The 27,012-nt window shown below is 44.5% G+C and overlaps 2 pseudogenes across 2 annotated transcripts; one reads left to right on the forward strand and one right to left on the reverse strand.

Annotated features, from left to right (window-relative positions):
- Positions 1-15,381: 15,381 nt before the first annotated feature.
- Positions 15,382-17,862, reverse strand: LOC310786109 (CSC1-like protein 2 pseudogene; annotated as a pseudogene). The gene has a single exon. The product of its transcript is annotated as a CSC1-like protein 2 pseudogene (transcript).
- A 1,875-nt stretch (positions 17,863-19,737) lies between these two features.
- On the forward strand, positions 19,738-25,220 carry LOC310786111 (SPRY domain-containing SOCS box protein 1 pseudogene; annotated as a pseudogene). Its single transcript has 3 exons — positions 19,738-19,829; positions 22,488-22,611; positions 24,366-25,220. The product of its transcript is annotated as an SPRY domain-containing SOCS box protein 1 pseudogene (transcript).
- Positions 25,221-27,012: the final 1,792 nt, after the last annotated feature.

Raw genomic sequence — 27,012 nt, forward strand, 5'->3', positions numbered from 1 at the left:
CAGGTGTGAAAAGCTGTCACCTTCATATGTGTCACTTTTGTCCCTCTGCCTTGTCCCACTTACTGGCCCATTTTGCCTGGGTAGGTGAAATATGTGGCATCTGCCAGTGCTTGCCCGTTTGGCCGTGGGGATTGATGGGACATGTTGGCGGAGAAGGTGATAGTAAGTGACAGGCTCTTTACATCATTCTGCGTGTAAAAAGGGCCGCTGAGCATTAATCAATAGTATTTTCACGCATTGAGCAGAAAAAGACGTGGTTGATTCTATTTCAGAAAAGCTGCCCTTTCGCTCTCTCACGCTCCAATAAGCAGGGTGAAAACAGAGAAATTCCATTTTGTATTTACATGAGTACAACATTTCTCTCGATGCAGGTGATGTGCATAATCATGGCATTGGCGACGACAGCGCTGTGATTGATACACCACTAAAAAGTCTTTACATTCTCTGCTATAATAATAATCACCTATCAGGAAAGCAAAATAAATAGTTGACAAATAGTTTAAATTTATGCTTATGTGTAATGGTTACTCGTTGTCACAAGTGAGAATTCAGATGATTTGAAGCTATATCACTGAGTGGCCCATAAAGCATGTGGTGAGTGCAGACAGTGGAGGCATGGGACAATGGATGCCAACTTTTCATTCAGACAACATGTTAGCGTCCGCAGTGCCCCACCCACCCACTGTCTCTTTTTTTTTTTTACCGTTTAGCAACATTGCTGACAGAGAAGCAGGAACACTCACTGATTCTTCTTGGCAGGTCTCATCCCTTACCATTAGTCCAAAGCCCCTCACCCACCCTCTCGATTTGATAGGAGAGAAAAACACAACAATACCTCTTTCCTTCAGAAAAACATTGTATTTGTTATTTTTCTTATCATATTATGTTTGGGTTAGAGACAGTAGTGAGTGCTGCAGGAAGGAATTGCAATGCTGAGCAAAATCCAATCTGTTGATTAATCATATAGTGTTAGAGGCAAGATGACTTCCGCTCCAGCACACCGTTGGTGGTGGAAAAGCTTTTTTCATTTTGATTAGTGTGGAGAGATACTTTAAGAGGCACAATGACTAAATCGGACCTGTCAGCGGCTGCTGTTGAGGGGATGATATTGACAAGACAGGCAAGAGCAGGGCAGAGATAGTCTTCTAGAAATGATAATACTGCATGTATGTTTTTGTATCTTAACGATCCACTGTGCTTAATTCATTTACCGCTAATAATGAAACATGACAATCAACAGTTTTACATCAACATCATCTTCAACTACCTCATTGTATTTTGACTACGTACACTACTGTATCCAAATTATACCTATTTCCTAGTTTCCCTGATCATCAGATGTACATAACAAATAAAATCAGAGACGCCATCTCATTCTCTTCAATCATTTGTCTGTTTTTCTCCACTTTTTTGTCCTCACAACACGCTTGCTTGGGAGAGGAAGAAGAAACATGGACTGACACCCTTCCTCAATATTTGCCGTTCCTGCAATCAATCAGTTCTCCCACCACTACAAGAGGGCTCGACGTTTATGGGTTCTGCTCAGTCAGACGGCTTGACTGCTTGTTATCGATTTAAGCCCCAGCCTCAAATGTCAATACCACCTCTTTTGGCCGTGTCACAGGGGGGAAAAAATCGTCTTCATTGATCACTGTGGTCGGTGAGCAGGTGGCTCTCTTGCAATGTGCCACAACATTTTGAAACATCGGTTGGTATGCTGCCCGAAATGTTAGGACAGGCTATTCATGGTCCAGTACATCTCCTGTCAGCCGAAGACAGGTTTTGAAGACACATCATCACTGACCTGTGGCCACCATTAAGAGGAACACCCCACTAACCCCCCCTTTCCCACACACACACACACACACGCATGCCCACGCACGCACACACGCACACCCCCCTCCGCAAATGCTCCAGGATTATTTGCAAGCTCTCTGGCCTGTGAGTGGTTAGTAGCAAAAAAGTCAAGACAAAGAAAGTAAAAAGTTGCGGCGAGGAAAGGTCAAAGGTCATAGTTGGCATTATCCTACTCATCTGAAAAGATTATGTAATTTCATAGTCCGACTGAGGCAAATTAAGAGTGGATTGAAGATTATACAGTACACAATTCATAGTGGGGGAAGAAATTTGAATGACTTTTGCATTAATAAAGAAATAAAACATTCATGTCAGATGAAAACAATGACAAAGTGATGCCATATTTGTTTTTGCAGCAATCTAAAATTGGAATATTTGTAAGAGGAAAAAAGCATTGTATTGTAAGGAGGAGTGCAATCCTAATGTAATACACAGTTTACAAGGCTATTATATTCAATTGGGGCAGAATCAATGAAGCATTAGAGGGTGAACTGGACACAATTATCCTAGTCTCTACATGCTATTGAATTTAAATGGGAAGGGGATGAATTAAACAATGAAATATTTGAATTAAATCAACACAAATATCATAGTGTACTTAATGTAATTATTGAATCAAAACTACTTCCAGTAAATATTCACCCACTGTTAATATTAAGAATATTAAGTTCGACAGTGCAGAGCATTTAGTACTTGAATCTTTAAAATTATTTTTGAGAAGAAATACTAAGGCTACAAATTTACTTACAGAATACTAAGTTCAACTTACAGTAAACTACCGCATGCAATAAAACAGCTAGAAGATTTGCTGGCCCCATTTAACACTATTCTCAGTCGAGCTATGTCGAAAAATCAGAGTCAGAGAATAAAAGGGGTTGAAATATGGTGATCAAAATGTCAATGTTCTACCATTCCTAAGGTGTTATACAGTATATTCTCATTAAGGCTGGTAAAGGACAGTCATTTCAATGTATAGGTAAAGAGGACATCAGCATGAGCAATATTTGGTGATATTGGCTGCATGCGTGTTTCTACCACTTCCTGCTTGAAAAAGGCAAAGATAGGAGACAAAGAGCCTCCTCTTCCTAATCATCATGATAAACGATGAAAGCAGTTTCCCCTTCCAAGTGTCATTCTCTCGTGGAGAAAATCTTTTCCACTATATTGGGGTGTTTGAAGTCACTTTCTGTCTTCTTGTCTCATTAAACATAAAAGAATGAAATAAAATTCAAATGAACTGTTTACCCTGTTACTTTAAAATGTGTAATTTACCCTCACTCTGTGAGACAACTCACAATTACGGTGGGTTGGCTCTCCCACATCCGTTTAGTTTATTTTCTATAACAAACCCGTATTAATCATTTCAGAGATCAAAGTGACACTGCAGAAGTATTTTAAATATTTAAATCTCCACTATTCAAATCTCATAACAGATCAAAGAATTTTGCTTTAATTCTGCACATCATTTCGGCATAGACGTACACAGAAATGCACACAAACTCCAATTAAATATTGTGGATCTCAGTAAATCTCCATTCTATTTTCATATCCGAGCACGTCTCAAGCTTGGTGCTATTGAACTGCAGAAAAGAGGAGCAGCTACAAAAGTAATTGATTAATTTGGCTGCTCTTTTCAAGTCATGTGGATGACAAGTAACTTAAAAGTACATGCCATTCATGATGGGACATTAGCACAAGTATGTATGTATATATATATATATATATATATATATATATATATATATATATATATATATATATATACATATATACATACTTGTGCTAACATATACAGTATAACAGATTTGAACAGCGTTAAAGATCAGGGTTAGGGCCGTGGGGCTTTCGGACCTCGTTGAGGAGGCGATTGTACATGTTCCCCTGCCTAAGCGGTCCAGGTCATTGCTCCACCCCCTCTGCTGATCTGGGGAGGTGGTGTAGACTCTCACATGCCTCCTCTGACATAATGTGGAGTCACCAACCACTACTTTTCACTTGGCAGCAAGTAGTTTTACCTGGAGGATGCAGCGCGTGCGGAGGAACGCGTTATTCGTCCTCAGTTCCCCTCCCCGTTCAACAGGCGCCCCACCTGAACAGAGGAGGAGGCGCTAGTGCAGTGACCAGGACACATACCCTTGTCCGGCTTCCCACCTGCAGACATGGCCAATTGCATCTGTAGGAACGCCTGACCAAGCCAGAGGTAACCCTGTGGCCCTCATGTTGGGGGCGAGGGAATAGACCGCTAACACCACCCAGACCACAGATGCAGGTCAAGTGAGGTGAAGACTCTAAATTGCCCATAGGTGTGAGCGTTTGTCTGTCAGTCTATGTTAGCCCTGTGATGGACTGGTGACCATATCCACTATTTAAAGGAAATAAATGACACCCACTCCTCCATACGAGCTGCTGGCATGAAAGTTAAGCACATTATGGCCTGAAGTTAGGGGGCATCTTTAGACATTTGAGGACAGAATCATTTACGTTTTTCAAATGGACTCTAGATGAAGGAAAAATGTGCATTATTGTCTGTTCTCAATAACATTATTAGTTGTGGCTGTTATGGAGGAGGTACATAAAATGCTTCATATGTGCTGACTTATGAGAATATACTGTACAGAATATACAGATCAAAAAACTGTGCAAGCACATAGACAGTGCAGGCCACCTATTTCAGCTCCCTCCTAGTTGTCTGAGACTGGGGCCATTTGGGCAGGGAGCATTGTACAGGCTGATGGCTGTTGGCACAAAACAACACCTTAGCCCCTCCATGTTGCACCTTGGGGGAAGCGTGGAGGCTGAGGGTGCTCCGTGTAGCTGCATCGGCTCGGTGTCGAAGGGGTTTGGAGGGGTTGTCTAAGATGGAATTCAGTTTAGTCCCCTCTGCTATTGCCAGGCTGTTCCTCTCCAGCCCTACAACAGAGCCAGCCTCTTACGCTTGTTAAACCTGCCTGTATGACCCGCCGTGATGCGGCCTCCTCAGCACACCACCACAAAGAACACTACAGCAGCCATGGCTATATTACAGGTTACATACTGGAGTACCGGTATGTTGGATGCAAGACCTGGGGCCATATCCACAAAGCTTCCTAGTACTAAGAGTTGGTCCTCGTGGTGAAATTCTAAGAGAACTCTGAGAGTGATGATGTTTTCTAAGAATTTCCCCTTAAAGACAAAATCCTGGTGAAGATACAAGCTATTCACAAAGCATCTTAGCCCTTACGAGAGCTCCTAAGGAGAAAAAGTGGTAGTGGAGTAGTGGAGACCTTTAGGAGCTTGGGAGTGGAGGAATTGGCTGAAAGATGCAGGAAATAAACAATAATGCTTATATTAATATTGTGAAAATTATCACAAATATGTTGATATGATATTTAGCAACAGGCAAACAGCACATCAGTGATGATTTACTGTAGGTGTATTCAACCACATAGTAGAAGAATCAAACAATCACAGCTCCTTCAGAGCCTCATATTGTGATGCAACCTATTTAATTCCCACTGGACGTGAAAGTTGGGAGTGAGAATGTGTTGGTGAAACAACAAACATGGCCGCATCATCTGCAATATACTCATGTTAAAAAATCCTTCATAGGCTTGCCAATATAGTCTATACATTCTACTAATACTACTGAGTCTTGAGCCGTTTTCACCAAATCTTAACATCAAATTACTAGCAAAGTAAAGTAATGGCAACTGCATTCACCCAGGCATAATGTGTCAACCTGTGAAGACAAGTATTAAAAAACATTTGTATGGTTTTCCGAAGATTTTGTCCAATAAGCACTATCTTTATTTTTGATAGTACGAGAAAACCATTAATAATAATTAACCATTAATATCGAGTAAATCTTTATCTTGTGTGATTCCTTGTGTGCATTCTGATTTTTCTTGATCAACCAAATTACGGCGTCTAAAAGAGAGCATACTAATACTGTACCTCTCATAATGGGGTCAACCACACCACCTCACTAAGATAAAAGTTCTTGTCCATTCCTTCCCCAGAGTTCCACTGAGAACTTTCCTAACTCACTCCTAAGCGAGGACTCCTTGCTAAGGAATTTTAGGCTAAGATACGAGCTCTCTGAGAGGGCTCTCAGAATCTTGAAGCCTTGGAGAGATGGAGCCTCAATGCCTGCATGTCTTCAGTTCAGTCCAGCCTGTGCCATGCCAATGAGCTCATTCATGCTGTTCTTCAGGAAACCCTGGTGTTATCCACCTGCATCACTGAGGTTCACCCCAAGCAGGAGGTGCTGCTGTGCTGCTGGATGGTATTGAAAGCACTAGATAACTGCTTCCCAGCCTCTCGAGGTCATACAGGCTGCAGACACAGGCTGTGTCTGCAGGTGGGAAGCCGGAATGAGGGTATGTGTCCTGGTCGCTGCACTTGCGCCTCCTCTGGTCGGTCGGGGCACCTGTTCGGGCAGAAGGGAACTGGTGGGAATAGCGTGATCCTCCCACGTGCTACGTCCTGCTGGCGAAGCTCCCCGCTATTGGGTGAAAAGAAGCGGCTGGCAACTGCACATGTATCAGAGGAAGCATCTGTGTGTCTACGGCTCTCCCCCGATCGGCAGAGGGGGTGGGGCAGGGGGTATTGGCCAAGTACGATTGGGGAGAAAATGGGGGGGGGGGGGGGGGGAGCAAACAATATTTGCAATATTAAATACATTTAAAAATGGCATCAATACATTTGCAGAGCAGTCTGCATATTGAAGCGTATGGCACAAGGTCATATCATTATTTCGCTACACTGCCTGCCATTAAGTTTTTCCGCTACATTCCAAAGCTCAAATGAATCCATCTTTAAGTATGTCATCTCCTGGCAGAGAGGGAGTGCAGTGACCCAACTAAGCAGCCAGATGTCATATCTGCACATTGACTCCTACCTGACTGCATCTCAATTCAACAGTATAGCTGAATAACTAACTATAGCTCATAGTACCTGACTGCATCTCAATTCAACAGTATAGCTGAATAACTAACTATAGCTCATAGTACCTGGCACTGTGTTAACCCTGCTGTCAATGAAATGCTTCATTTCATTTCGCAGTGTTGGGTAGCTACGTTTACTGATGCTATAGCTCATGTTGGCATGCTCCTAGTAGTTTTAGCCTGTCGATATTCAGATAATTGTCTCTCCGTCTCTCGCCTGCTCCGAGGTCAGTCATTTTATTTTACGCATGCACATGTGGAAATTTCAGTCTGTCATCTGAACAATAAAAAATAATTTACTAGGGGACCATGCAAAACAGGTAAAACTCTGTTGAAGTGGTTTTCCTCAAATATGAATTTATGTGATGTCTTAGACTAATTTCAATAATGAACACTACCCCTGCAGCCAACGCCAAGTTCAGGTTATATCACCCCATACATTGCTATGCATGCCCCTTTCATTCATGCCTCTCTCCCCGTCCATTCACAGTCTCCCGCACTTCCCCTCTCTGGCAATAGCCGAATTAGCTCAAGCTATTCCTTTCCCTAGCTTTTCCAATATCCAATCAGCTCAAGCCATCCTTTCCCTCGCTTTTCTGCTGAGCCAATCACCTAACCAGGGTAGTATCAGAGTCCATCTTTTTTACTATGTTGTTACTCCCCTATGTGCTGTCACTCTCAGTTGCTATCTCTGAAGCAGTTGTTTCACCCCACCTCCTTCCCTGACCACCACCAACGTCATGACTCCTGAAGAATTCCCTATGGGGGATTTTCTATCCTATACATCACTACCATCCCCCTCACATCTCAGGAGGAGCATCATCATATCATCGAGTCATACGCCAAACCTAATTGGTTTATTGTATCATTAAAGTTTATTTGAACCTTCTTACTCGTCTCTCATTATTGAAATATATATAAAAAAAAAACACTGATCTGTGAAATTCCACAAATTTCAATTATGCATCAAGTTTAAGTTGTGGCTAGACAGTCTGCAATCTTAGCGATTTGGTACCTATGCAGTGTAAGAATATTAACGTGTTTTCCTAGAAAATGGGGTGTGGAAGTGATGACCCTTCTTTTGATGACCTTAATGCAAATCAAAGGGGGGCCAGGGAGTCCATCACCAGGAGTGTGAGGTCATGGTCATAGTGATCTATAGTCATCTGGGACTTTCTAGCTTCTGGGACAATGCAGGTTTTCTGTGCAGTGGAGGCAGATTCAAGGCCAGGTTGAAGAGGTGCTGGAAAAGCTATGCTAGCTGATCGGCACATGGTCTGAGCACCTTGAGGCTGATGCCATCGGGGCCCGCTGCCTTACCTGTGTGGAGCATCGCCATCTCACTTGCAGTGATGGAAAGGACGGGTCAGAGATTCAATTGAATTGAATTGAATAAAACTTTATTGTCCACTGAGGTGGAAAATTGTCTTTGGCTCACCAAACACAAAACAACAACAACACAAGAGGCCAGAAGATGGTGGAGCTTTATGTGCAATGCAGCAGGTCCAAGGTGTCACATAGTGGGTGAGGTTGGTGAGGGCGGAGGAGAGCGAGACATAGTTGAAGTCTACAGGATGTCTGCAGGGACTGTGTCTGTAATCCCGTGACAACCAAGTGGACGACATCACACGCTAGTCCATGCATCTGCTGAAGGCAAAATGTAAACAACTGCATTGGCGTGTGAAAACTCCTGCAGCAGGTAACATGGGCAAAAGCCCATAGTTCAATACCTGGACTACAGACACTAGTCCTCAACGTTAAATGTCCCAGATTACAACAGTGGCAAGACCCTCTGTCCACTCACACCAGCTGAAACCCCTCCAGAGCGATTGCGGAGACTGGTGAATCCCCCTGGAGCCGTGTCTCTGTGAAGCACATTAGGCTGGATTGCCGATATTCCCACTGAGTCCCGGCCGAGACAGGGGGCTCATCCATCTTTCCTCTCAGCGATCTCACATTCCCCATGACGATAAATGGAAGGTAGGGATTAAATCTCCTTTCTGTCGCTCTCACCTTCACCCCTGCACTCTTCCCTCTCTATCGTGCCAGCAGCTTGGTTGGTAGATTCTTCAACGACAGACTGTAACATGGTGCACTAATACTGTAGAAAGGTGGTAAAAGTAGGCTAAATAATAGGAGAATAATCGAAAAGAACATGAGAGCCGATGCAGTCATGCACCGATTCAACACTATCTTTGCATAAAGGAAGACAATGCTATATATACACTAATTGGTTCAATTGAAATACATAATCTTGTCCAATTAGACTGTGTCACTATATGCCTAGCAACCTAATTGGCGTTTTGTCCCTGTCAGGCTGAGGTGTCCAATGGGAGGGTGACTATCTTATTATCATTGCAAATTGGACAGATCCCTCCTGATCAGATGACCACTGAGAGCAATCAAACTTCTTGGAGAGAAGCGGAGCAGGCTGGCAGGTGGAATACCTCCATCTTAGAAACATGGCCATGCAAATCACTCAGCTGGTGCCACGCTCGGAGGAATTCCTGGTAAAAATGAGATGGAAAATCTGAAATAAGGCGTGCTATGACACCTCTTTGAAAAATGCAAAAGTGAACAAATGCATAATGTGCCACCGAGAGCACTCATTGTAGCAGGCTAATGCTACACCTTTGACTGATGTTACCAGTTCATCTCTTCTACTGCGCTTTCCTTTTGCAAAGGGAGAAACAGTTTCCCTGTGGATTGGAAGGTTTTCAGGCAGATGGAGAAAATATTGTTGACATTAAACTGTTCCTCTTTAAGGGAATTGTTGTGACAAGGTGGAGCTCCCATCACTCAAAATAGCAGCTGTGTACTTGTTTACAAAGGGGCCCAAAGCAATGTTTGTTTCCATTGACATGGTAGCAACTTTTTCTGTCTTTGTATAATGAAGACGCTTCTGGCATTATATGTTTGCGCTCACATCTACTGTCATCATAATCTAATATTTTTGTAGCAACAGTTACTATTACTATTCAACTTCTGCTATTATGATGACATACTTATCAGTATGTTCTTCCTGTCCTTGTTCTCATTGTTCTTCCAGTTGTAGTTTTGTGTTGGTTGTGGGTCAATATATATATTGCATTTTGTTAAGCCAGTTAAAAGACAAACTGTGGTTAGCTGATCGAGCCCTTGGGAAGAGCAGTAATGATTTGTCAGTGTGAAGTCTGGCAGGAAGTGAAATCAATGAACTGGCCTGGGCTCTTAATTACTGTTCCTTTTGCCCCTGTAAGGAGAAATCAATCATGTCAAGTATGCAACGCAGCGGCATTCTACACAAAGCAGACACACTTCACAAACGCCAGTCTCTCTCTCTCTCTCTCTCTCTCACACTCACACACACACACACACACACACACACACACACACACACACACACACACACTTCACAAACGCCAGTCTCTCTCTCTCTCTCTCTCACACACACACACACACACACTTCACAAACCCCAGTCACATCACTACTAAAGTCCTCACACACACACACACACACACACACACACGCATGCGCACCACACACACTTCACAAACCCCAGTCACATCATAACTACAAAAGTCCACAGTTTCTTCACCTAGTCTACTGATTCTGAGCCAGTCAAGTCAAAGGTATTGTTATAACTAGAATGATGTAATTATAAGTGACAACAAAAGAAAAAGATTAATGAAATAATCATATAAGTGTAAGCTCTTCAAGTATGATTTTTTTTATTAACTAATGGATATACAGTATATTTAAAAAAAAAACTAGAACTGCGCGCTCGATTCAGCTGGGCTGCTGCGAGCTCCAACTTCGCATCAATCTGACGACATCACAATTGCTCGAGTGACCATGACTGATCATATCATGGAGTGCTCTTGTGACGTCACTCAGCACACAATTGCTCAACTTCGGCCTTGCCCGCAGCTCGGCTGCTGCGTGGCCTCGCCTGCTCTATTGGGATGCAATTGCTCAACTTCGCATCATCGAGTGCTCGAGTGACATCACTGATGATGTCATAGACATTGTGACATCATCATCTTCTCTTTTTGGTGTTTTATGGCACAATGTTGCACCCACTTCTGGATTCATCCATCTTCTTCTTCTTTGGTGTTTTATACTCTTCCTCTTCTCACCCATTCACAATTGTCTGAGTTTGCCCAAACGCATCCCTCAGGACTTAATGTATCTCTGCTTCAGATACGCCCACCTCATCCAGTAACCAGTTAACAGCATCAACCCCGATCCCATTCATCTCAGTCTTCCCACCCTGTGACATCATCAGTGACATCACAACTACAGTGACATCACCGATGATGTCATAGACATTGTGACATCATCAGTGGGACAAAAATATTAACATAAGTTCCAAATAAAGGCTAATGTGATGTAAATCTTCTCTATCAATGATGATGATGATGATCATGCGTTTGAACAGTATGTAATTTGCTTTGAAATGCTTGCCTTCTAAAAGCTGTTACCTACTTGCTCCACCGTGAACATTCAAAGGAAATGTGGAGAGCCATTGTAGAGATTACTTTATTGTAGAGATTTGTCACTGAACTTGACTGAGCCATTTTCCTCTATCCCAAGTTCACAGTTATTCAGATAAATCCGGACTGCACCTTTTTGTCTCTAATCTCCTACACCAATCAGCATTCCCAAAGGAACTCAAGATCGGCAGCATGTGAATCCCATACGGACCTCTAAATATCAGTTAGATATGATTGACCTACAGATTCAATAATGAATGTCTAGGTCAATCACACAAAAACTGGATTCAGTTTTGCTGCAAACCTCTACAGTCAAATTCTAATGATTCCCAATGGCGGAGCTGTCCTATCATTTCTTTCTCTTATTAAATTGTGTGTCTGATGGCTACTTTGTGGGCTTTTGCCATGGCAGATGATGACATTTTCATGACCAGTGAACTATTCTGCGTTCACGCCTCACAAAGCAGAACCCTGAAAGCACATGATGTGCATATCATCCGCCCTGCTCCTTCATGCTACAACACAATCCACCATAAAGGGACACCATAATATAATTGTAATGTGATACCACTCTCTGTTCTCTGGAAACGCGATGGGGCATGGGGCGTTCTGTCCGAGTGCAAAGAGCCAGTTTTGTGTCAGTAGTTGCACTCACTCAGCTGGGTGATAGATTTCTTGTGCTGGTACTTTATGAATCACATGTGGACATCCTATTCATTTGTCTTCCCTCTCTGAACACTGTTGTGGCGAGGTACTGGGGGAACAGCATCTGCAGGTACACTTATGCTGTTCACATGGGACAAGTGTTGACATTTTGATGTTTTCTCTGAACTGCACGGATCAATACTGCGACGGGGAACTGGCATTCTAGTTTTCAGCTTTTATTTTGTTATTACTGTGACTGCCGAGGAGACTCCTCAGCAGCATCTGCAAAATGGCCAGCTGAACTTGATCCCAGTCGTCAAAATGGCCGCTTGGTGATGAAACCATACCTGCCAACACTCCCGATTTACACGGGAGCCTCCTGATTTTTAACCCTTTCTCCCGCTGTGCTCCCAATTGGTAATTTCTCCTGCCAATCTCCCGATTTGTAGGATATGTGCCGTGTTACCTGGCAACCAAGCCAGATGCAGTGACGAGTGACGCATGCTGCGCAACTGCGTCACTCACTCGCTCAAGCTCTCGGTGGAGGAGGATGAAAGAAACACGTCCCAAGAAGAAGAGATGCGCTTCCAAATTTCAGTCCACTTGGTGCGAGACCTTCCCATTTCTAACCGCTAGCCTAGAACAGGAAACTAGGAGGAACTAGGAAAATGACGTTAGCAAACAGGCTAAACATGCCAAACACAAACAAGCCGTGGAAGCACAGAGGCGAACTTCTAATGTATTCCATATTTTACTGACAATCTCATGTCATTTTGGTAACCCTTTATTTTAAAGGTCCCTAATTACAGTACATATGAACCAATGTAATTACTGTGTAATTACACAGTAATTACATTGGTGTTCATGTCTAATTACAAATAGTAATTTGTAAGTTGTATGCTAAGTGATGTAAATTTTAGATGCTGACTTTTGATCACATATTTTGTACATGTAGGTTTATTTTATTCTATCATTTATTATTTTACTGTGAGTTATGAATTTATGACTAATTAAAAGTAATTTACTGTACATCCTTTTTTTTATTCTATTAATTTGTGGTATGGATATGGGTGCGGGTGGGGGGGGCGGGGACATTCACCGATACCCCAGAAAATCTCCCTCTTTTCACAGCCCAATGTTGGCAGGTATGATGAAACACGTCAATTATTATCTATCTTTTGTATAATATAATAATCTAATTGGCCATGTCTGCGGGTGGGAAGCCGGTGGGGTATGGAAGGCGGTAATGCAACATAAAGGATGCCAACTGCCGTAAAACAAAACAGAAGAAATGTATGTAAAATCAGGAGGGAATAACAGACAACATTGTCTATAAGGAGCTGCTGTACTCATACAAACATTTTCTTAACAAGTTGTGCCCTGTATTATTTATCTTTGTATGTGTGAAATCCAAAATTCAATATTGTAAAAAAAAACCAGCATGCATGCAGACCCCACTGACTCTAGGCATGGGTCGATTTCCGGTTTTACCGGTTCGGTTCGGTATACGAGCCCAAACCGGTTTGATCACGTGCAAACCGAAAAAACCTAAAAAAAAAAAAAAAATTTTTTTTTTTTTTTTTTAGTTTTTTTTTTTTTTTTTTTTGCCAGTCCATTCTGATTGCACTATTGTTCGTATTAGCCTCTTCTCAAGTTGCACTAGTAGGCAAAAGTCTTATTTTGTTTATTATGTTGATGTTTGAAGAAAAGTTAAGCTGAATAGTTATGAGAAATAAAAACAGTGTGTTGTTACAGTTAAAAGGTTCTGCTTATTTGTATTCAGTGTTCGTGCTGGTTGGCAGCATACCAGCTTAGAGGTGCATTATCGCCACCAACTGCAGCCGCTTTGATACGTTTTTTGGGGGAATATCGAACCGGTTTCAAAATGTTCAAACCGACCCATGCCTAGGCCCTATATTGTGTGAATTTGTGAGTTTTGAAGTTTATAAGGCAGCTCAGCTGTAAGCCAATCCATTCTGATTGCACTGCTTGTGTTTTTATTAGCCTTTTTCTCAAGTTGCACTATAGGCAGAAGTCTTATTTCATTTATTATTTTGATGTTTAGAAGAAAAGTTGAGCTGAATAGTTATGAGAAATAAATACAGGGTGTGTTTGTTACACAGGTGTCCTGCTTCTTTTTATTCAGTATCATTGCTGGTTGACAATACCAGCTTAGAGGTGTATTATCGCTATCAGGTGGACTGAAGTTGCACTACAGACAGTTATGGGCCACACTCGGGAGCCCTGCTTGAAAAAAAAAAAAAAAAAAAAAAAAAAAAAAAAAAAAAAAAATTTAATTACCAAAAAAATCGGTATACCGGTTCGATCCGGTTTAGACTGCAATATCGAACCGGTTTTAAAATTTTCAAACCGACCCAGCCCTAACTGACTCATGATGTCATACCGCGCTCATGGCACATCGTCTCCAGAGTCTCCACCCTAGAAATCGAGTGAGTGCAGCGCGCAAGATTTCTATTTGCTATAATCAGACGCGCTCAATTCCTAGGTTGGAGACTCTGGAGATCCTGTGCCACTTGTCCTCTTCTCCCTACTTATACTACCACCACTTACTCTGGAGATGATACTCCCTCCACCACTTATAAAGCCTCAGCCAGGAAGGACTACATCACTGATGACATCACAATTGCTCAAGTGACATCACTGATGACATCACAATCGTGACACACCGCCTCCACACCACCCACTTAGCCAATTTTAATTAAGAAGAAGATATAAACCATTACACATCAAATTAGGTCAACAAACACTTTGATAACGTCAACTCGGACAAACCAGAGTTCTGAAATGACACCAGAATCTTCGACATGTAATTCTGACCTCGACACCCGTTCAATTCATTTTTCACAGGTTGAAGCTCATTTTTTCCCTGAGTTGTCTTGAAAGTCTTTAGTGTGGTGCTGGATGGAGGTTGTGTAAAACTGCTGCTTCAGTTCGTAGTTTAAAGGATGGCTTTACTGATCACTTTGTATCATTATAATCTCGGTAATATAAGCACATTGGCAGTGTTTACCTTCTCTCTGTTTTCCTCACAGGCAATTCTCTACCTGCAGAAACTCCGCCCCTGCCAGCTGCAAATGAAAAATGGATGCCCAATTACAAGAGTTCAAATAGTTCTTCTATGTCATGGATTGTTTGCTGGAAGCCACAGTATTGTCCATCTGGTGAAGACATTGAGATAAATAAAATATGTCGATGGGTGAAGGGTACATGGCTCTAATCGCTTGCACAACACAGGCTGGCAAAATAAGACGACGGTGTCTCTGTCGAGTCTGTGCGATTCTGTGGATGTGTGCATACTTAAAAAATAAAAATAAACAATAACAGCCGCCCATGTGCTTATATTACCGAGATCATAATGATACAAAGTGGGTTGATTATCGGTAAAGCCATCGTTTATTTCACATATTCAGTGAACTCTTAGTATTTATTAGTGAGTATTTTTCTGTTCCGGGCAGCATCAGTCCCGCACTTCAATACCAGTGAGGCTGTCTTCAGCAGACTGGAAGGGCTCGTTCAAGCCATTTCCAACATGGATTATTTCCTCTTGCTGCGAGGATGACCCCTGACCCCTGATGACCCTTGACTCACCCCTGACCCCTGTAGACCCATGACTGTTACCACCACTGCGTGAACAAAGCTCACCTGAACTTGGGTTTTGAGCATTGTTCGTCTCATCATCATCAGCATCATCATCATCATCATCACTGACATAACCCGCATAATTTGTACGAGCAGAACGCACGTTGTCCTGCCCATCCTCACCCTTTGTATCAATCTTGTAGTTGTGAGCGCTGAGATATTTAAAATGTCCAAAGCAGGTGTGAAAGATGCAGACAATGACTGTGATGACCAAAACTATAAACGTGAACAAGGACAGCCACGATGAAAAAGGTTTTTTGTATTCATAGAGGGAGAAAAAAACCCAGATGAGACAGAGAATCGGTGCAACGATCACTTGGTTGACCGCAGCCGAGTGGATCTTCTTGTCCAGTTTGGTAGGCAGGTAGGCGTAGTACATGTTGTACCTGTCCACTCGGTTCTTCAGCAGCATGTACATGATCCCGAAAGGCAGGATGAGTGGGCAGGTGATACTGTAGGTCATGACCACAGTGAAGATGCTCATCACCCTGGCGTACGCCTCTCCAAACTCAAACTCGTACGCTTGGTGCCTCATGACGTTCTTGCGCTCTGCCTTTGAGCGAGTCAGGCAAAGACGGATCATGTACAGAAACCAACCAGGGATCCTCAGCAGCTCCATGGTGTTACCAATGAACGCAGAAGCAATGACATAAGTCACATAGAAGGCTCCACTATCAGGAGTCTCCACGCACTTTACTCTCTCAGCAAATGTGGTAAAAATCCACTTGATGAACTCTTTCAAATTGCTGATTCCCAGGGAGGGCAGCAAGAGAACCATGAACATTAGAAACGTGTAGGATTTATGCATTGTAATCCTGTTCTCTCCTGACCGGGTCCAGTGTTGTTCTAATTCGACAGAGAAGAACACAATGGTTGGGAGCAGGGCAGTGAAGGCCCCCAGCATGAGGGTGGGTAAGAACTGGGTCAGGTATGGAGTATTTTCATAATTTAGCCATGTGTCGAGATGCGAGATGATGATGGCCGGCGTGGTGAGGAAAAAGAGGAGGATAAAGAGAACAAAGTTGATGATGAACCAGCGGAGCCACCAGACGACTCCTCCCACATGCAGATGCTGCCAGAAGACATTTAGTGGATCAGGGGCGTAGCTGACAATCCACTGGTACGTGTTGAGCTTTTCGCTGATTGTAGAGTGCTTTGGCGCACAGTGACACCCCATCCATCCCTCAAACTTGCACTTCTTGTTCACAGCATTAAAGTCCTTCATGATGACAGCAGTCATGGTCTCATTCTCGAAGGTGACAAAGGCCATTCCTATGGGTTTGTGGTAGACCTTCAGTTTCGCCTTCCGACATTCCTCCCTCAGGGTTGCCTCCAGCTTGGTGTAGTAGCTCACAGCCTCTTCCTGCTTACAGCATTTTAAGACACAGCAGCAGCAGCAGCAGTTTGGGTTGACCATGGAGGGGATATGCTCCTCGGTAAGCAGGTGACGGAAGAACTTCTTGTTGTGAAATGCCTTCTTCCATTCAGCCTTAACGGACATCAGCTTGTCCACATTGTAACAAATATGAGTGTCTAGCACAACACAATGTTCATACGCCTGCTCAAAGTGCTGCTTTAGGTCCTCCTTCTTTGTGGTTTTGGACATTCCAGTGATAAATAATGTGCGGTTCACCTTGTCATCCTCTTTGTAGAGCATCATGGATGTGTGTCGCCTCATGCTGTACAACGTCAGTAACAGGTATAGGACTGCCATGATGGTGTGCAGCCATAGCCGTTCATCACCGACATGTAAATTCGCTATAGTGGTTCGGCCAAAACTGTAGGCATTTTTTTGGGTATCCGCTTTGTTTCCAGAGAAGTTAACAGGCAAGACGATGCCCAAAGATAGCAGCCCCACCATTACCAGCAGGCCAGTGAGGTGGCGCTGAAAGGACAAATAATGCACGGCATCCTCGCCACACTTCTCCCTAATCTCCTCGTCCCTGAGGCGGTAGATGGCGTTCATCCACGAGCAGAAGCCTGAGTCAATGGCCGCTGTGCTGGAAATGGAACTGGGGCGTTCATAGCCTTTGGTTGTGTCCGTAGTCATGGCAGAGGGCAGGTATTCTGGCTCACCCAGGTGGTCTGCTGCACACTTTTCCATAATTCTGTCTGTCTCCGTCACCAGTGCGAGACGCCCATAGTCCCATGTCCTTCGGAAGACGGCAAATACAAACAGCAGCAACATGAATAACATAAAGTATAAGGTTAGTGCAGCGGGCACCCCCCTGTAGGGTAAGCCCACCAGCAGAGTGCTCGGGATTCGGGCGCTACTGCAATCGTCGTTCGTAGAACTCATTGCGAAAGTGTTGACAGGTAAGCAACTAGATTGTAAATGACAAGACCTGACCAAGTTCCCTCTGTATACACGTTAGGCCTATTGTGACATCATAATGCCTAGGCCTATTATGTCATGATATTGCAGCTGCACTGGGTTGCTTCTCTCTCAATTTGAATTCAACTTAAATTCAATGGCTTTATTGGCATGGATGAATGTCGTAAGAATTTTGCAAAAGCAAAGTATAATTTGAAATATTTGAATACACAGTTGTGATGACATCATTGATGACATTACTCACTGATGACATGTTCACCAATGACATCACATTTGCCCGAGTGACAAATCAGGGGTTAAAACTTTTTCAGTTGACTGCTACTGCACGGTCGGACCAATGCAACATTTTGGCAGCATATCAGGCCAATATTGGCCTTTTATTTTTCAGTGATATGATACTTTGTCAATGTCTCCTTGTGTGTGTGTGCGTGTGTGTGTGTGTGTGTGTGTGCCCCCCATTATGATATCACTGATGACATCATCAGTGTGTGTCTGTGCCCCCCTATGACATCACTGATCACTCAGTCTTGTCACAATGCCTCCTTGTGTGTGTGTGTGTGTGTGTGTGTGTGTGTGTGTGTGTGTGTGTGTGTGTGTGTGTGTGACATCACTGATCAGTCTTGTCACAATGCCTCCTTGTGTGTGTGTGTGTGTGTGTGTGCCCTTATGACATCACTGATGACATCATCACTGATGACATCACATCATTAGCTAATTAAAAAATCTGGCTCCGTCAGGTCACCCCGCACAGGTGCCCTTTACACACCCTGAAGGTTTCAGCCCAATCACACATAAAACGGCATAGCTGTGGCTCAGGCTGAACAAACAGCCCACATACTGTACTCAATTTATAGATAGATAGATAGATAGATAGATAGGTAGATAGATAGATAGATAGATAGATAGATAGATAGATAGATAGTCTCACTACAATGAAATGGCTACTATCCACAAGAGTCTCAGCATTCCAGTAATACAATTTATGCAATTCCATGACTGTTTGGACCCCAGTATGCATAATATTCAAATTGGTGAAAATAACACATTTTATACTGCATGCAGAAAACTGCATGGTTTTGCCAAAAACTGCATGGGATTAGCATAAAGTGGGCATGTCTGTAAACGGGAGACTTGTGGGTACCCATTGAACCCATTCCCATTCAGATATCTTGAGGTGAGAGGTCACTGGACAACTTGCCAAAATTGGACCGTTCTTTAGCCCCCTTCCCGACAAGCTATGCCTTAGGTCTTCTATCAGTGTTTCCCAAAGACTGGCTCAGACTCGGGACCCTCAGGCAGGACGCAGGAGGTTTTATTTGGGTCACCAAATAATATTAAAAAAAAAAAGAAATTAGCTGAATTTCTTCCAGTCTTTGATTTAAATGTGTATGTGGTTTTACTGAGCAAATAAAAACAATGAGACAGCCTGTTAACTCTGGCGAAATGGTTTTATTTGGTCTCATAAAGGATTTTTAAAACACTGGACGACAAAAAAAAAGGGTAAAAACAAGACGTTTCGGTGTTCATCCAAACACCATCGTCAGTTGTAATGAGTGCAGCAGGAAGTAACTGGCAAATATATACACACAAGAAAAGTCACATGACAAGCACATGGCATGAAGTCACGACATGACATGACCCAGTCCTTAGTGTGTGTTTGCCAGAGAAGATGATGTTCCCAGCAGCTTACGGTGGTGCCCCTCCCCCACTTGTGAGGTGGAGAAAGTTGGTTTGTCCATAAAGTGCAGAGGAACAGTTTTTAAAACAGCATTGTAGGTTGAGGACAAGTGATGTCTCAAACTCCCTCTATCTAGTGAAGGTTGTTCCACTTTAACATAGATGGCCTCCTTGACACCTCTTTCGAACAACCCATCTTCTCTGTCCAAGCAAGATGTGGACATCATGGTCTTGGAAACTGTGTTTCCTTTGTTGTAAGTGGATGTAGACTAATGAGTCTTGTCCAGATGAGTTTGCTCACCTGTGTTGGGACATGCGTCTACTGAGCGGCTGTTTCTTTTCCCCGATATACAGATCTTTGCAATCCTCACTGCATTGGACCGCATATACCAGGTTGCTCTTTTGATGTCTGGGAATCGGTCTTTTGGATGGACCAAACACTGTCTCAGTGTGTTGTCTCTTAGGTTTGAAATACAAAGGGATGTTGTGCTTGGAGAAAACCCTTAGAAACTTCTCAGAAAGCCCAGCCACATAACATGAATTCTTCTGAACTTGTGATCCATTTCCATTTTTCCTGGTTGTCTAAGATCCTTTTTGTGTTCTGTGTGTGTTTTGATAAATACTCTGGATAGTCACAATGTTTCAATGCTTGTTTTACATGATTGTGTTCTTTGTCTCTGGAATCGGGGGTTGTGGGTACAGTCTCCGCCTGGTGTTGTAAGGCGCAGCGCAGATCACTCCGTTTTTTTTTTTTTTTTTAACTTTCTATCACCTGGATGTTTGAAAATGAACTTACACCGACATTTATAAAGGATTTGACGTGTACATATGTTTTCAATAATAAAATAATAAATAATGAAATGGCTGTATTTACCTTTTGGAGATAATATAAGGTGATGCAGAACTGGCAGTAAAAATGGTCAGGAATGTTAATTTATTCACAAATTCACTCATTCATAACTAGATGCATTAGGACAGTGGTTCTCAAACTTGTTCTCATCAAGAACCACTAAACTGACAAATTGCTTTAGACCACAGGCACCCATTTGATAATATTTTGTCCTAGGGTGCCCCATCTGATTTTAGCTGTTAGATGTTTTATTACAGAAAGTGTATGAAACCCATGACCAAAGTAGTCATAAATTCTGTCATGAGCTCCTAATGAATGGAAATATAGTGAAAATAAAGTATTCCCCTTTTTGCTGGGGATCCCCTGGCACCCCCTCAAGGACCCCTGGAGGTCCCTGGACCCCACTTTGAGAACCATTGCATTAGGAGCTTCCAGTACAGTGCTGTATAGCAGCGAACAGTGGCTCAATGTCAACACGAATATGAGAGCGATATTCTAACAGGATTAATGACAACAGACTGCACTCAATCCTAAAGGAATCGTTTATATGCTGAACATGAAGAAGTATCTTGAATTAACAATGTAAATGTATCATTAGCACATTAGAAACAATTGAGTGTATGGGAAAATACCATGACTTGTTACACTAATTGAATTAGCAGGTCTGTTAATCATGCATAAATAGTGACTGCACTCTAAGGATAACAAGGGAAATCAAGGTAACAATTCTCTTTGTTGTCAATTCCTTTTAACAGGAGCTCTATCAACCAGGTCTGCTCGGATTGCAGCCTACACACGCCGCCTACAGTACACCTTCATTAAAAAGAGAGCAACTTAGCACCTCTATGGGTCCCTGGATAGGAAGCGTTCCATTATTATTATTATTATTATTATTATTATTATTATTAATAAACCTTTTTTCAGAGGTTTTGCACGAAAGCCTATATCTCAAAACCTTGTACAAGATGTTAGAAATTAAAAATATAAACATGTCAGCTGTATGTGTTGTCCCTCTTCCATTTTTCTGGGACACCTTGTAGTCAGTGTGGAGAGAGATTGGCGACAACGGAGTTCCAAAATGCGGATCCAGGAAGGGGGCTCGCGCTACATTTGAATGCATAAAATAAAGCTGATAATATACAATTTGATTATTTAAACATCTTATCCTTTTAAGTACATCACAAACAGTCCATTCTGCTGCAACTCGACAGCACTCAGAACCTTACTTCCCAAAGTAAAGTTCCTTTTTGGAATGTAAAAAACTGGTCCATTGGAGTCAACAGAAACGTCACAACTCTTCTATTATACGGCTCTGCTTGTAGCTATTGAAACTGTATATTTGTGATGCGTTTCCTGTCTGTCTGTGTCTATGTCTATGTGCATACGTTTCTTCAAAACTGTTCAAGATAGAGCCAAGAAAAACTTTATGGTTCATTAGGACAAACATTTATTAATTACCTTCTGCGGTCTGCCTGTAAAGGACACTATAATTATTGATGAAATTGGAAAAGACCTAAGTCCGACATCACAAGTCATATTATTAACCTATATTATGAAACATAGTACATATTATACTGTATGCTTACTTTACACATTTCTCAAATGAGATCAGAGACCAGAATGAAACATTTTTCATTTGAAACTTTTAGACAAACAGTTGCTGAAATATATCGCTCAGGTACAAGTACTAGTGAGGTCTCCAGACCATATTTCAAGCAGAAGGCCACACATGCATAATCCGATCACCCCCTGACGTCAGTCAAGTCCTAGTATGACGTGGTCAGTCAAAGTCCTGGTATGACGTCTGTAATGACGTCAGATATGACGTCAGTTAATCCTCATATACAGTATATAGCAAGGGTTCTACGTCACCTCTCTCTCTCTGGCCGATCATAGCAGCAGCTAGCTTCAGGGCAGTCCATCTCCCCTGAAGCCGTCCTCCGAAGCGTTGTTTTGCATTGTTTTGCACCACATCTGCAGGCCGATTCAGCACCCCCAAGTCCTCTTTAACCATGGATAATCCCCGCGGATCTCGCAACGCTCCCCACTCCACTCCGGGTAGGTCGGATCCCGAGCCAGAGCAGCCCTCGGACAGCGACGACAGCCTAGACAACGATACCCTGTTTCGGATCGGCCACGGAGCGCATCTGCCTTCCGAGACGTCTGACAACGCCGGTGGAGCGGCCGTGCCACAGGCTGCCAACGTAGCCACGATGAGAAGGCCCGGCGCGCGCCCCCGCGGCACGGGGCCCTCCACTGCGACGGCCCGTGGAAGGAGAGCAGAAGACGAAGCACCGCGCGTGCGCGGACGCCCAAGAACGCGCGCGAGCGACAGGGCCGTAACCAGGGTTCCGAAATAGGGGAGGTCCAGCAAAAAAAAACTCAAATTTTTTTGTCCCCTTGCAGGGTCGGCTGCTGAGCTAGCTGGGCTGGGTCGGCTCAGCAGCCGACCCAGCAAGGGGACAAAAAAATTTGAGTTTTTTTTCCCCCCCTTTTTTAGCCATATTTAGAGTAATATATCATTTTAAATCAACATTAGGATTATACTGTTGTGATGTCATTATTCAGTATATTCTCTTTCATGTCACCACCTGCTCAGCTCTCCTGTCAACATAATTGTAACTAACAAACACAAACTGTTTTAGCCAAATTCATATCAAAATGACACCTACAAACACAGGTACACAACCCAAGCCGTACACAACACACAAAGTCATCATCGATAATAAAAAAAAACATACAGAGGGACATTTATTTATTCCTGATAGGAATGATTGAAAAATAAAATAAAATATATTATGTTGTTTTTAACTTTACACCACCTCTTTTTGTTACTTATTGGGTCATGAAACTGAAACCATGCATATAGCCACCTGCATACCTGACTTCGGGAGCTTGGCAATAGACCCTTCTCACGGGGGCCATTTTGTGTCGAGAAGCCAGGGTAAACACAGGTGCAAGCAAAACACTAATGAGGGGTTCCAAATTTCAATCATGGAAGTTGGAAACCCTCATTAGTGTTTTGCTTGCACCTGTGTTTACCCTGGCTTCTCGACACAAAATGGCCCCCGTGAGAAGGGTCTATTGGCATCATGCATGATTAGCCAGTAGCATCCCAACGTGTCACACAGGTAACATTACTTAAGAGACAGACTAGACACTTACTTTCTTGGTTGTTGCTAAAAAATCTGTCAGTGTCACTCACTGTCTGTCGTTCACTCGCTCACTGTCTCGCAGCTCGCTCACCTTCAATTATCTCGCCAGGCAGACAGACAGTCATCACTCACCACCATGCTGCTGCTCTCTCGGAATCAAGTTACTGCGGAGGCTGCGTCAGATGACTTCCTGCCTGACCTGCCTTTCGTTTCAAAATAAAAGCGATCCCGTGTTTTTCATGCTTTTCCATGCAGATTTTTTTTTTTTTTTTTTTTTCTCTGAAATATTAGGGGAGGTCCGGACCTCCCCGTCCTCATAGCTAGTTACGGCCATGGCGAGCGAGCCGGAGCGAGAGGCCGCTCGGCGCGGACGAAGACCAGAAGAGGAAGCTGCCCCGAGAGCTGGGAGTCGTCGGGGTAATGCAGGCCGCGGGGCCGCCGTGAGACGCCATGTTCCACGCCATGTTCTTCCTGGTCGCACTGACCTCCAGGCCGCCGCCCCGGAATCGGAAACGGCCCCATTCGCAGCTCCGCCGAGCCGACAGGGGTCGTCAAGAGCCATTATGCTGTCCCTGCTAGATGCCAGCAGATCGGTGGAGGCTCGTCTGAGGGCTTTGGAAACCCCCCCCCCCCCCGTCCGCCTCAGCCCAGCTAGCTCAGCAGCCGACCCTGCCCGGGCCGTTAAGAGCCATCCTGCTGTCCCTGCTAGATGCTAACAGATCAGTGGAGGCTCGCCTGAGGGCGCTGGAAACCCCCCCCCCCCATTTCCCCCACGCTCGCCTCAGCCCAGCCGGCCCAGCAGCCGATCCCGCCCCCGCCCGCGCAGCAAGCCGACGTGTTCCCCACCACCACCGAACCCGCCCAGATGGATACCCTGGCGTCTGCCACGCCCCCCGAAGCACACCAAGCCCTCTCGGCTGGACCGGCTGCTGGACATGCCGCCCGCCGGCCCGGACGTCCAGGTGCAGCACTCCTGGAACAACGACGACCGCTCGCTCAACATCTTCGTCAAGGACGACAACAAGCTGGTGCTCCATCGTCAACCCGTGGCGCAGAGCACGGATGCCATCCGCGGCCGGGTGGGCTACACGCAGGGACTCCACGTGTGGGAGGTCAGCTGGGCCACGCGCCAGAGGGGGTCCCACGCCGTGGTCGGAGTGGCCACGGGCGACGCGCCGCTGCATTTGGTGGGCTACACGGCCCTGGTGGGTAACAACACCGAGTCCTGGGGCTGGGACCTGGGCCGGTGCAAGCTCTACCACGACGGCGAGAACCACGCGGGCAGAACCTACCCTGCCTTCCTGGAGCCCGACGACACCTTCATAATACCAGACTCGCTGTTAGTCGTCTTGGACATGGACGAGGGGACGTTAGGTTTCATAGTGGACGGACATGACCTAGGGGTGGCGTTCAGAGGACTTAAGGGCAGGAAGGTGTACCCCGCAGTGAGCGCCGTGTGGGGACACTGCGAAATACGAATCCGGTACATAAACGGACTTGACCCGGATCCCCTCCCTCTGATGGACCTGTGCAGGCGCTCTGTGCGGGCGGCTCTAGGAAGGGACCGCCTGAGCGGAATCCACGGACTGCCCCTGCCCGCCTCTCTCAAGAGCTACCTGCTCTACCAAGGACGGGGTTGACGACCACAGCACACCGAGCATACCCTGGAGGATCAGTCACCCGCGGACGCGAAAGGACCCATGAGGGAAGTATCAGTATTTCAGTATTAAAACGGGCAATCTACCAGCCCAGTAAAATCAGACGTATTCATCTCTTAAATACTCCGTCTGCCCGCAAACGGCCCGCCCCACCAAACAAGAAATACTGACTTACATTGCTCTGAAAACACCACATGTACCGTAGGTGTCCCTTGTGTCTTGATTAAATAAAGCGAAGCTGACTGACAATTTATTTGGCTGTGATCTGACTATTCTATCCAGTGGGCATTTCAGCCTGCCTATTTCCGACGCCTATGCGGAAATCGCTTTCTTGCAAATGGCCAGTGGGGGTCACAATTCACAATTCCTCCTGACAGCATGTTGTTGAGATCACGTGATATGCCGGTAATAAAAAAATAAAAATAAATAAATAAAAATAATAATAATAATAATAATAATAACAATAATAATAATAATCACGCAATGGGTCATTCAAACACCCCTGGCCCATGGAGCATGTCTGAGCATCAGCTAGAATGAGCGTTACTGTATAACTTTCAGACCGAAGCCAGACGGCCCAGGGAATGCTGACGTCTCTTCCGTGTCAAGCTACCCGGTCTTAATACACCACTTCCTGTTCTTAACGAATTTCAAAGTAAAACGCCTCTGGCGTCTCTTTTAACCATAAATAATACCAAAGCTAAAATAATGAATACAGCGTCACGCTAGTCAGGTAACAAGAGGCTGCGAATCCCATTGTTATATGTGGCCAACCATAACATATCACTGCGAGTTGCAACTAGCAGTCTATGGTGCATTTGCAAGGCGGTGAAACCATTGCTTTCTCTCATTTGTTTATTAACCAGTTTCTTTATATCTCATGCATTAAGCATTACATTTCAGCTGTCGCCGCCAGCAGGGCTATGAGCAGTCCATAGCAAACGGGCGTTTGCTCGGGGGGAAAAGATGGTCGCTATCTGATGACATCATCACCGGCCGTCACCGCCCCCCCCGGCCCCCCTGTTCCTCATCGCACCTCGTCACCACATGACAAGATCCCGGTTCATCCTGCGCCTCAAGCGGACGCTCCAGAAATCCAGCCACCCCTTCAGGACCGGAGCGGACACCTCAGCCGCCGGCAAGGAGTGTCCTCCGCCTCCCTCCAGCAAACGGGCCGCCGGTCCTCATCAGCATTCTCCAGCTACATCCGCCCGGAGCAGGCGGCCATACCGGCGGCCCAAAGAACCCTCCTCCCTTTATCGGCAAGCATGGCAACGAACAGTGTCCCGGACTTCCGTGCCAAATAATGTCTCGTTGGTGGTGGCTCCCCGAAAAGCACGGCGCCCAGTAAGGCGCAATAAATCTCCTGGTTAATTTTTGGGGGAAAAGAGAGGAAAGAGAGAGAGTCAGAGAGAGTCAGGCCAAGCTGGGAAGCGCCAAGTTAAACGTTAATGTACCAAGATCGAAGGCCCCGACCGAGTTGGGTAGCGCCAGCCGCAAATAGCCGTAAGTCGCTAAAGGTCGAAGGCCAGAAAAGTACAATCAACTACTAATGTACCAAGATCGAAGGCCCGACTGAGTTGGGAAGCGCCAGTCACAAATAGCCGTAAGTCGCTAAAAAGGTTGAAGGCCAGAAAAGTCCCACACATGCATAATCCGATCACCCCCTGACGTCAGTCAAGTCCTAGTATGACGTGGTCAGTCAAAGTCCTGGTATGACGTCTGTAATGACGTCAGATATGACGTCAGTTAATCCTCATATATATAGCAAGGG

This window comes from Poromitra crassiceps (assembly GCF_964638095.1).
Source record: "Poromitra crassiceps genome assembly, chromosome: 12".
Classification (NCBI taxonomy): domain Eukaryota; kingdom Metazoa; phylum Chordata; class Actinopteri; order Beryciformes; family Melamphaidae; genus Poromitra; species Poromitra crassiceps.